This window comes from Vulpes lagopus, chromosome 10, assembly GCF_018345385.1.
Source record: "Vulpes lagopus strain Blue_001 chromosome 10, ASM1834538v1, whole genome shotgun sequence".
Taxonomy (NCBI): domain Eukaryota; kingdom Metazoa; phylum Chordata; class Mammalia; order Carnivora; family Canidae; genus Vulpes; species Vulpes lagopus.
The window spans coordinates 87029485-87039525 of NC_054833.1; positions in this window are offsets into that span (position 1 = coordinate 87029485).

Genomic DNA, 10041 nt, shown 5'->3' on the forward strand with positions numbered 1-10041 from the left:
GCCCTTCTAAAAATTCCTTTAAAATCAGTGCCATTGAAACACACACATGGGGGATCCCTGGGTGGCTCAGTGGTTTAGCGCCTGCCTTTGGCCCAGGGCGCGATCCTGGAGTCCCGGGATCAAGCCTGCAGTCTCCATGCTGGGAGCCTGCTTATTCCTCTGCCTGTGTCACTGCCTCTCTCTCTCTCTCTCTCTCTCTCTCTCTCTATCATAAATAAATCAATCTTTTAAAAAATATTAAAAAAAAAAAAAAAGAAACACACACATGATGGTGGATGTCAGGCTCCCTCCCTTATACTCCACGGGGAGCTGGTGTGAGTGCCTAGGAGCGCTTTGGAGGCAATGAGAGGTTCCTTAGTGTGTTGTAACAGGATAAAAATGCAAAAAACAAAACAAAACAAAACAAAACAAAACAAAATTAAACAAATCACCAAATCACCAAAGGAAGGAAATGTTCTTTCTGAGGATTGGGGTTCTTTCTCAGCATTACCTCTGGGCATTTCTTCAGGATCAATGAAGATACAAGGGCAAAGTCCTTCATATTTAAATATTGTGTTCTGAGCAGCAGCTTCCTAAGCTAATGAATTTGGCTAAGAAGAGCCCAGCAATGCAGTCCTGTCCAGGTCTTACAAGTGGAGGTCTGCAAACTGTAGCTCCAAGATGGAAAGCCTGTCCTGTGGCTCTGTCTTCACCTCTTCATTAACACAGAACCTCCCTCAATTCTCCTAGCCCAAACCTACCCACCCTTCCTGGTGCAATCAGTCCACAGCCCCCCACCACACTTTCTGCCCTCCACACTGGTTTTTCTCTCTTCTCCAAACCCCTGTGGTACTCTGATTGCACCATCCTAGCCAGCATTGGATTCCAGCTACCTCCCATTCTCTTCTTGTGTGTGTGCTGTTCTACAGCAGTGCCATGGGCCCGCGCTTCATACTTCACTCCCACTTTTTCTCCCTCCACTTCTGTGCAATGCCTGGAGCCAGCCAGTTTATTCTGCACTATTGCTAGATGATTTTTCTAAAGCCCCCCTAAAGTGTATATTTATATATATTATATATATTATATATATTATATATTTATGTTTATATATATATATAAATAAATGATGTGTGTTACATTATAAATCTAAATGTTATGGGCTGGGATCCCTGGGTGGCGCAGCGGTTTGGCGCCTGCCTTTGGCCCAGGGCGCGATCCTGGAGACCCGGGATCGAATCCCACATCAGGCTCCCGGTGCATGGAGCCTGCTTCTCCCTCCGCCTGTGTCTCTGCCTCTCTCTCTCTCTCTGTGACTATCATAAATAAATTAAAAAAAATAAATAAAATAAATAAATGTTATGGGCTGGGCAGCCCCGATGGCCCATTGGTTTGGTGCCACCTTCAGCCTGGGGTGTGATCCTGGAGAACCGGGATCAAGTCCCACGTCGGGCTCCCTGAATGGAGCCTGCTTCTCCCTCGGCCTGTGTCTCTGCCTCTCTCTCTCTCTCTCTCTCTGTCTGTCATGAATAAATAAATAAAATCTTCAAAAAAAAAATGTTGTGGGCTGAAATGTGTCGCCCAAAATTCATACATTGAACTCTTAACCCCCAGTTCAGCATGTGACTGCATCTGGAGACAAGGTCTGTAAAGAGGTGATTAAGTCAAAATGAGGTCATTAGGGTGGGCCCTGATCCAACATGACTAGTTTCCTTACAAGAAGAGGAGACGAGACACTCACAGATGTATAGAGGGACGACCATGTGAAGACGCAGGGAGAAGGTGGCCATCCAGAAGCCAAGGAGAGAGGCCTCAGAAGAAATCAACCTGCCAACACTTTACTCTCAGCCTTCCAGCTTCCAGAACTGTGAGGATATAAATTCCTGTGGTGTAAGGCCCCCAGTCTCTGGCACTTGGTTACGGGAGCCTTAGGGAACTGATCTGATCAGCTAGTCACAGAGCCTAGTGACACAGGACAAAGGCCAAATTTCTTAGCTCGGTCTTTAAGATCCTTTATGTCTTTGTCTCATCCTGATCTTCTCTTTCCTTCCTATCGTATGGTAACCCTCAGGGTACCCTATCTGTGTGACTCCCAGGCTCCTCCTACCCCAGATTCTCTTCCATCCCTTGCTGCTTGTCCCCAATGCCTTCTCTTTCCAGACAGCTCTCTTCTTTCTGCAAATGCAGACCCAAACCAAGGCCAACCCAAGCCCAAATCCTCCTAAAGCTTTAGCCATAGGCCATTAACTAGGAAAGAATCATAGAGACTTATTGTGGATAATGCAGTGGTTTTCAAACTGTGCTCCATAGTACCCCCTCTAGGGCTACTGTGTGATGGGTGTGGGGTGTCAGCAACAGAAAAGGGGTAGCCCCTCCTAGCCATCCACCAAGCAGACAGCTGCCGGACTTCTTTCTGTGTGATTTGTTTGCCTTTCCATATGTTATTTAAAAAAGGGGTTCCTTGGGCTGAAAGTGGTGCTGGAAAGCACCACCGAAAATCCTATCCTGGATGGAATGACCACAAAGTGTCCAGAAAAGTCTTATGAAGCTAATGGTCCTTCTCAGGAAACACTTAGGCAAACAAAGCCCGTAACACTTTTTTCTAGATTTCCTAGAACTGTACTCATTGCAAGGGATAAACTCAATTTCAAAACTCATTCATTGACTCCGAAAATGTAACTTCCATATACTACTGCCCATTCCAATTCATCAGATAGGCAGCTGTTGCACTGTTAATGTAATCATGACTTGCTTGGTTATTAATTTATTTTCTAAGTATGAAAGGATAGCTTTAGATTCCCTGATACAGATGTGGACATTTGCCAGGCCACATCTGGCTGGGGGTTTGTTGAACAGTGACTCCATGAAGAAATCAATTCTTGTCCCCTTTGGGTGACCTTAGGGCTGTCTTCTCAGGCTCACTTTTCTCTACTGTCATCTAAAAATTAAATTTCAGTCTTTATGATTTATGCAGTGCTATTTCTTTCAGATTTTAACAGCACATCTTGTATGTTAGCGAGGTCTCAATGAGGCGAGGAGAGAGAAAGTCTGTAATTATGTCCCTGAAAGAATTAAGCGAATGTCCCTCTCCAAAGTTTGGAGCAAATTTCTTTGGACCTTTTTGTTGCAGAGTTCTGGCCAGAGGATTTCCCACCTGTAGGACTCAACGCTTTCTTAAATCAGCCTTTCAATATCAAGTATCCACCTGTAGGGATCTCTGGGTGGCTCAGCGGTTTAGTGCCTGCCTTTGGCCCAGGGCTTGATCCTGGAGTCCCAGGGCCAAGTCCCTCATCGGGCTCCCTGCATGGAGCCTGTTTCTCCCTCTGCCTCTCTCTCTCTCTCTCTGTGTCTCTCATGAATGAATGAATAAAATCTTTAAAAGAAAAAAAGTATCCACCTGTGAATGTACAGTGCGGGTACTGAATGCCCATGGGATAGATAAGTGGATAAAGAAAGTATGGTTAAATCTTCCCTTAGAGAGGCATCTGGGTGGCTCAGTGGTTGAGCATCTGCCTTTGGCTCAGGTCGTGATCCTGGGGTCCTGGGATCGAGTCCCGCATCGGGCTCCCCGCAGGGAGCCTGCTTCTCCTTCTGCCTGTGTCTCTGCCTCTCTCTCTCTGTGTCTCATTAATAAACAAATAAATAATCTAAAAAAAAAAACTTCCCTTAGAAATATGCAAGTTTGGGGCACCTGGGTAGCTCAGTCGGTTAAGCATCTGACTTTAGCTTGGGTCATGATCCTAGGGTCCTGGGATCGAGACTCCCAATGGGCTCTCTGCTCCGTTGGGAATCTGCTTCTCCTTCTCCCTCTGCCTGCTGCTCCTCCTGCTTGTGCTGTCTATATCAAATAAATAAATAAAATCTTAAAAATAAATTAAAAAATAAAAATCTTAAAAAAAAAGAAATATGCAAGTTCTTCTTCATTTCCTGTGGCCTTCCCAACCTGCCAACACACGCCCAGCTCTTCAGTCTCAGATCCCTGGGTATTTTCAGAGAGAAAGGCAAATCCCTTGGAATCAAGGTGAGGTTATTTGTTCTGACGCAGATGGATGTTCTGTTGAGATGTGAACCCTCTTCCTTCTCCCTCCTCTGCTTTTTCTCATAAAATTCCATAACTAGATTCATAAGTCAGTATCATCCATCTGATTACTCTGTTTCATCAGAGATTCCTATGTCATAGATTTCCTATGTTTCTGATCAGTTACCATGGATATGGTTTTTGGTTATAAGAGTTCTCAGTAACTACAAGCTGTACTTTGTGGGTTTTACCCACTGTAAGGACTAATCTGTGCAAAGCTCTCAGGATAAACCTTGGTTATTTGTTTGTTTTTCATTCTTTCTCATGGAGCTGGAAGGATTACAGATCCAGGGGAAACAGTGGGGAGGGGAACTGAAGAATTTGGCCATATGCTTGTTTATTATCCAACATTTGCATCTCATCCTTGCTTAGAGCACACATTCTAAATGTGGTGGAAGCTTTGGGGACATTTCCCTCAGAGATGGCAGAGTTTGGGGACCTTTTAATCATTTCCTTCCTTTCCCTGTCATGCTCATCACACCACAGTATAATTACTTGTTTACCTGTCTGCCTCCTTCCCTCCCCCAAGGCTACATAGTGAGGTCTTGGAGAGCGTCCCCCCATACCCCCCCCCCCCCCCGTCCCATGTTCATTGCAGCATCCCCAAAGCCTGGCAGAGTGGCTCTCCTTCGAGTTCTGAGTTCTGAATTCTGAGGGCTCTTTTCTCGTATGTTTCTCCTCTTAGCTGAAAAGTGCAGTTACATACATCTAAGATCCCTTGTTTGAGACAGGGCTCCCTTCGTTGTGAGAAAAACCCACTGGGAGAACAGGGAAGAATAGCAAAGAGCACCCGTGAAGCTCACAGACTTAGAGTTCCCCTGGATGCAGGGCTGCCCTCGGGCTCTAAGGAGCAGGGTTGTGGGTTTCACTCTGCCCTTCTTTCTGGAGGCTACTCAGCGCCTCGGTTTCCTGACCTCCTGCTTCTCGCGTTTCACTCAACATCTCTGCTCTGTGGCTTCTGCTGATGTCCGTTCCCGCTCATGATTTCAGTTACTCGAGACCCACAGTGGCCTCTCTGACTTCTTTTTATGTTGTAATGTTTAAACTTCCAATTCAAACATTAACTGCCCCCCTTCTCTCGAGCTCCTGTAGTTTCTTCCTTCAAATGCCCAGAGCAACAATCTGGTCCAACCCATCTTTCTATAGGGCAACATGTAGCCAATGGATGGTTGGTTGTCAGGTGTGGGTACCCTTGTCCCCAACAAATATGGCTAGAGGTCAGTGTCATATGCTAGAAAACGTGGCTGCTCATGACAGCTTTCACCAAGCATATGGGCAGGCACTGGTGCGTCGTGTGAGTTTGTCTCTACAATACCCATCGTGGTGCAACAGCAATGTGGTTCAGGGGTGAACCTCAGCAGGGTGGTGAAGGGGCTGCTGAAATCAGTTAAGGTAATTTTACTTCCCCCATTCCTGCTAGTTCTTGGTCTAAGAATCCAAGGTTGGGTCAGCGAACAGCACTGTGGTGAACAGTTGGTAGAGGTCAGATATACAGTCCTTCTTGCTTCCACCCTGAGGACGACGTTATTGCCCATGAGGGCAGAACCCAGAGCAAGGTGGGGAAACTGAGCCAGAGCCAGCAGATTAGACAGGTCCCAAAGCCCAAGCTTTCTCTTGGCTTTTAGTCATGTGATCCAATACATTTCCTTGTCGTCGAAGCCAATTTGCTTTGGGTGTTTGTACTTTGCAGCTGAAAGCACCGGTGGAGGGATGAGGGATAGGAGGTGGAGGGGAAGTTGGAGGAGTCTTGGGGTATTGGAGATAATGGGTAGCACATATGCCTCAAATGGCTAATTCTGAATCTCAGCAGAAGCAGGGCCACTTTCACAGACGGCTGACCTGGGCAATCACATAGGGTCCTGTGCTTGGCTTAATGCTCTGCCGTTGGTGTCTTGAAATTCCTAAAAATTTTAAAATACGGTTCTGCATTTTCATCTTTCATCTTTCATCCCCCAAGCTGCGTTCTGCATTTTCATCTTCATATGGAAAAGGAGTTATAAACTGTAAAGCACTATACAAAACATTATTTTTATTATTTACAAGCCTCCTATCTTTCCTCCCAGGGCCCAAAGCTCCTGTGTGGACCTCCTATGTGCCTTCCTGCCAGGAAACCTGTTCACACAATCCAACTGTTTGTGGCCAGACCCCCAATAACCTGCATAGACAATAGATGGATGGGCTCAGACCCTTTGGGCTTCCATGGGAATATGGAGAGAGAGGTGGAGAATCATAGCAGATAGAAATTTCTTTTCCATTTCTAGGAGTTTGGGGGATCATATGGTCAAAGTTAACTAATTGTTTAACTCCTAAGCAAGCAAGCAAGCAAGCAAAGCAAACACACACACACACACACACACACACACACACAAACACACACTACGAGGTTTGCTGGGCCCGCATTAAATCCACTGCCCGTGTGCAATCTTCCTCTGCCTTCCAGTGACTTATGTTGGACCCAAGGGCCAAACCGTCCTACCTTTATCCTTTGTGTGTGTGCACACGTGTGTGCACTCACGTCTCTCAGATAGAAGGAATGGCTTCCTGGCTCAGCCTGTCCTTTCATCCTGCTGATGTTGTTACTGAGTATTACTTTGGAGATAATTAATGTGTCCCATTTTAGTGCAAAAATATACCTTGTCTCAGGTCACATGACAAATGTAACCATAAAAAGTTTAAAATGCTATTATTTAAAATTTATTTTCTCATAAAAAATGGTTCCTGAAATGATCATAATTTGAATAACTTACTCTATAGTTATGATCCATTACGCCCTGGCCCAGGTCCAGGATTGGTAATCTGGGAGCTGCGTGAGATCTTAGGTGGAGTTAGGGCTGTAGCCACGGTGTGGATCAGCAAGTTCTTCCTATGAGGTTCAGTTCTGTGTCTGCTCCATTGTCCATCAGCCTGAAACTCAGGCTGCACATTATCCATTTTACAATCCTTCCTCCCTGCCCCTAAAATGGCATATCTTTGTGAAATTACTAGAAAGTGGACTTTAATCCTTAGATAAAGGGAAATTTGTGATGCCAGCTAGCATCATCAGGACCAATGTCCCATTTGTGCTTCATCAGTGATTCTAAAGTCTTTGCTTTTTGGGGATCCCCCTCCCCCAAGCCTGTCTGACCTCTAGACATCGTAAGTGCTTGGAAACAGGGTGTCTGTGGTCATGATTTAGTAATATCTGGGGCTTGAACACCTGTGTCACACACCCTGACTTACCCATTTGGGTCAGTGTGTACCCTCTCTGCAGTGACACACTTCCCCTAGTGGTTAGTGCGTGCCACTAACCCCCACACCCGTGGGGTTCCTGTGCATTGCCTATACTGAGTAAAATTCTCACATGTGGCAGATACAAAATCATGGGCCATTGGCTCCAGTGCCAATTGCACAGACAAGCTCAGAATTTAGAAAGTCTTCACCTTCCAAACCAGGAGCTCATCACACCCGAATAGCCCACTGCCATTAGTTTTACTCCCAACCCCACCCCATCCCAAAACGAGTTTGCTGCCTGTGCCTGGTGGGCTTTTGTTTCATGCTTGGTCCCTGGGCCAGCAGCATCAGTGTACCTGGGCACTTGTTAGAAATCAGGGTCTCTAGTCCTACTCAGACCTGTTGAATCAGAAACTACATTTTAGGGATGCCTGGGTGGCTCAGTGGTTGAGCGTCTGCCTTTGGCTCAATAAATAAATAACATATTTAAAATTAAAAAACAAACAAAAAAACCACTACATTTTATTTTAAGAGTTTATTTATTTATTCATGAGAGACACAGAGAGAGAGGCGGAGACATAGGCAGAGGGAGAAGCAGCCTCCTGGCAGAGAGCCTAATGAGGGACTTGATCCCAGGACCCCGGGATCATGACCTGAGCCCAAGGGAGATGCTCAACCACTGAGCCACCAGGTGCCCCAGAAACCACAGTTTAACCAGCTCCCCTGGCGAACACCTGCACATCAAAGGGTCTGGAGGGCCAGACCCTGTTTAGGCTCCCTCCTCACACCTCTGTCTCCTTCTCTCCCACCCCCTCTGCAGGTGTCTGGGGCTTGACTCTAGCAGCTTGGAGGAAGCATCAGGGAAATGTCTATGTTGCTCTTTCTCTCTTAGCTTTTGGGAGCTGGCAAGCAGAAAAGGCACTGCCTGGTAGCACTCGGCGAGCCCTGCCGCTGGGTGGGAGTGGGGACTGTGGCCGGCACGCCTGGGGACTCTTGCCAGTCCTCTGTGCCTCCTCTCTCCTGGGCAGTGGTTCTGGACAGCTGGCCGGGGCTGCGCTGGGTGCCTGGTCCCTCCTCCTGTGCCCCAGCCGCTCAAGAGTGGAGGAGAAGGTGTGAAATGATTTTGACCTTGGCGTCTAGTCTGATCCCTTTCACTCTGAAAGTGCTTCTGCATGTTGGCCTGGTACTTTCTGAGCGCTGTGGAGTTTTGGCAGAGGGTCCGATAAGTATTTGTAGTTCCTTCCTCCTTAATGTTTGCCAGAAAACCACAGTCATTACTCATGAGCAGAGGGCAAATTTCTTCCTCCCAGTCTCCAGGAGAGTTTGGGTCTGCCCTCAGATGCCCACAGAGGGTCCCCTGCCCTGGCTTCTAAGCCTCCTCTGGAATCAGCACGAAGATAAGCACCTAGCCTAAAGCACAACACTGTGTTACTATTATTATTATTATTTATTCATTTTTTATATTATTTTTTAATAGGATGAGCCCTAACTTTAAAAAAATGTATTTTTAAAAATTGTAGCCAGTATATATCACATAAAATTACCATTTTATTCATTTTAAGTGTATACAGTTTGTTAGCATTAAGTCCATTCACAGGGTTGTGCACTCATCGCCACCACCTGTCTCTCCAGAATTTTCTCATCTTCCCAAATTGAATCTCTGTCTCTGTGAAACACTCACCTCCCATCTCTGCCACCCAGCCCCTAAGCCCCTACCTTTCTTCCTTCTGTCTTTGTGAGTCTAACTAGGGACCTCACAGAGTGGAGTCATGCAGGATTTATCTTCTTGTAATGGGCACATTTCAGTGAGCATAATATTTTCAAGGTTCATCCATGTCTAGCATCCTAAGCCTTTAAATAAATCACTCATCTAACAATAGTAATGTTAAACTAAAGCACAACTACATTTTTTTTTGTTGTTGTTGTTGTTCTTGTTTTAAGCAAGTAGTTTCTGACCGGCCCTACCATATGTTTGCTGACACAGGGCAGCTCTGCTTTCAAAAAAGGGATAGCAAGCGAGGAGGGAACCAAGCATAGACCACCCCTAGGCTTCTTCTTCGTGGGAATGGTCTGGGGAAAGCTGGCTTGGCCCCATCAAAGTCTCCAGGATTAGGGTTTAGATCTCTCCACAAATATCAGGACGCCAATTACCTCTGCCAAGGGGAAAGTGCCTGCATCCTCAGCATCTTCATTTCTGGTTCCCTGTGTGGATCTTATTTTTAATGGCAGTACCTTCCAGACCACAAGGGACAAGGCTCCCTCAGAAAAATCTCACCATTGGTGGAGAGATAATGGCCCTAAGGATCTAGTTCAGTAAACACAGGATTCTTTTGTGATGCACTTTCCAAATGAAGCGCACACTTTGGGATTAATTAAACTCTTTTCTAGCTGCCTGCCAGTGTAACCTTTCTTTTATGCTTCTTAGGGGGGCACGCGATGTAAAAAGTCAAATCTATTATGTTCATGACTTGGAGGGGAAGATCTGGGACAAAATTACCTTACATGCTGTTGTTGTTGTTGTTTTTTTTTTCCTTCTGAATGTTGGATCAAATGGAGAGCTCTCTGAGCTGTGTGCTAGCTAAACAACAGATCTGACACAGAAGAAGAGTGGTTTACAATTAAAGTCATACAGATTACTAGTGACAGTGCAAACCCCAATTTCTTGGCACATCCGGGGGGCTGTTCAAGAGCTATGCAAAAGTTGGGTGCTGACTGCTTAAACCATAGCCATGCTCTCGTTCCAATCTTGCTGTGATTTTGATGCATGACATTTAATT